Genomic DNA, 2,104 nt, shown 5'->3' with positions numbered 1-2,104 from the left:
GGGCAGAGCCTGTTGGCTAGTTCTTCCCCCCTTTCACGCTGTTTCTGCCAAGCCAGGCAGAATAGCTGAATCGCGACTTCTAACGAAGACTCATTACCGAGTCTTTTGATTTCTGAGTGAATTAACTTAAGAAAGCGCATCGATAAAACGCTCTACCATCCACGTGTACCGAGGGCAACTCTGGACCGGTTCCGTTCGACACCTATGTCTCCTGTCAGCCGCCGGTGTCATCTGGATGAACCACAACATCCTCCACGGCCCGGATCCGAAAGAGGGTCCACATGAGTTCGGTGAGACAGAGCACGGTTTTAGCGTTTGATGCAGTTCTCTGATAAGACCTAAGTTTATCCAAACCATCACTTCACTCAGACACCTGTTTCTTCTTGAAGCAAAATCAGACTCACACACGCATTCATGTCACAACATTCTCAATCTTCATAAATTCACCAGAAGGTCTATTTGAGCAAGAACAGCATATAAACTGTTAAAAGATTGTCCCACAAAGTTGCCAATGTGATTGTTATTTCCTGTTTGTCAATTTTCAAAATCATTAGTTTAATTTGAAGAATTAAAACTTTTAATCCTTCAAACTTGTTTCCTCATTGAACTGAAACACAGACACTCAGATATTATCGGCAGTTTATGGATGAAAACAACCTTTGAGTCTTCTGAACAATATAAAATTTGGTTATTGATTTATTAAAATTAATATTCCAAATTAATACGTAGCATGGTTTCTCTTTCATAAAAGAGCATAAATCCATAACGCTACATTAATGGCGAGCGAATCCAGTCTTCTATATCTGCGATATGTCTGATTTCTTACATCTAAAAGCTACAAACAACGCTTTTCTCTGTGTTTCACTTTGATGTCTTATTTTGAACTTAACCGGAAATTGTTCCGCTCACTAAATTCTCCGAACCTCAGAACCGAGACTAAATTCTCGGACACCTTTCGTCTCAGTGTGTTGACACTGTGGGCGAGCTATTGTGGAAAATATCTCCATTGCATGAGCGACTTATAGAAACAATCTGAACGGAATGCCCGTAGGCACCTACTGTTGCTTGATTGCACGGTAAACGTCGTAAGCCGGGTTATGGCCGTCACGCGTTACTGCATTCAGATTACGTACGTTTTTTGAAGTCCGTATTACAAGCGGGGCGAGACGCCTACTTGTTAATCGGGAAAATTTAAGTCTGGTCGCTACAGACAAAGAACGCTAGACCTGGCCGGAGAGCTAAGCTAGCACCACAGTTAGACAAAAAGGGAACGCGTCCCGTTAGATTGTCATACCATTTCTGACACAGTCAGTCTGTGTCCTCACAAAACCCGCATTGGCGGTGGTTCTTGTAAATCGCTACGGTGTGTAGAATCTACATTTTGATACGTTTGTCCGTCTGATAGCATCTCGGCAGCGTAAGGTTTATTATTTTTTTTATTATTTTTATTTTGGACCGGTGATCGGGTCGGCTTTCACAGCCTCCGTTGCTCGGTTCCATGCCTTTTTCTTCCATCTTGTGAAGTTGTGTGTATTCATTTCTCTATCAACAATTCCTTGTTTTACCCTGTGTCATAAAGTTAAGTAGGCTACGGACAGTCCTTGTTTGTGTGAGACATATTAAGGAATCTGCCCGGAGTTTTACGTCGGCTCAGAAGGTAAAAACGCGAGTTGCTCTGAACTTAATGGGAGATGGACGAGACACGACAAAATCTTTCTTGCACTGTTACACCTGGTGTAAGGTTCTCTGACGTTCTGCTTCCAGAACATGCCATGACGCAGGAGACTGTTCACCGGCCGAGCATCGCTGGTCCCTCCGCCCGCCCGAACGGGCCCGTTTTAGGCGGGTGCCGCCGGTCGGGAGCAGCGGGGACTAGTGGCTGCGGTTCGGTGCCAGCTGCACTGGGTCGGAGGTGGTTCTGGTCTGCAATTCATGACGTGAATTCAAACAACATGCTGTTTACAGTCATAACGCTTTTTCTTTACTTTTATTTCTTCCAGGGGGTCAAAAACCCACCATCAATATCAAGGTTTGAAATAAACAACACTTTCTCTGCTGCTTTTAAGCTGAATAAATCTCTTGAGCCTATGGTTAACCTCTCTGA

Source organism: Nothobranchius furzeri, chromosome 19 (assembly GCF_043380555.1).
Source record: "Nothobranchius furzeri strain GRZ-AD chromosome 19, NfurGRZ-RIMD1, whole genome shotgun sequence".
In the NCBI taxonomy this organism is placed as follows: domain Eukaryota; kingdom Metazoa; phylum Chordata; class Actinopteri; order Cyprinodontiformes; family Nothobranchiidae; genus Nothobranchius; species Nothobranchius furzeri.
The sequence above is the reverse complement of the archived record's forward strand: the minus strand, read 5'-3'. Positions refer to the sequence as shown.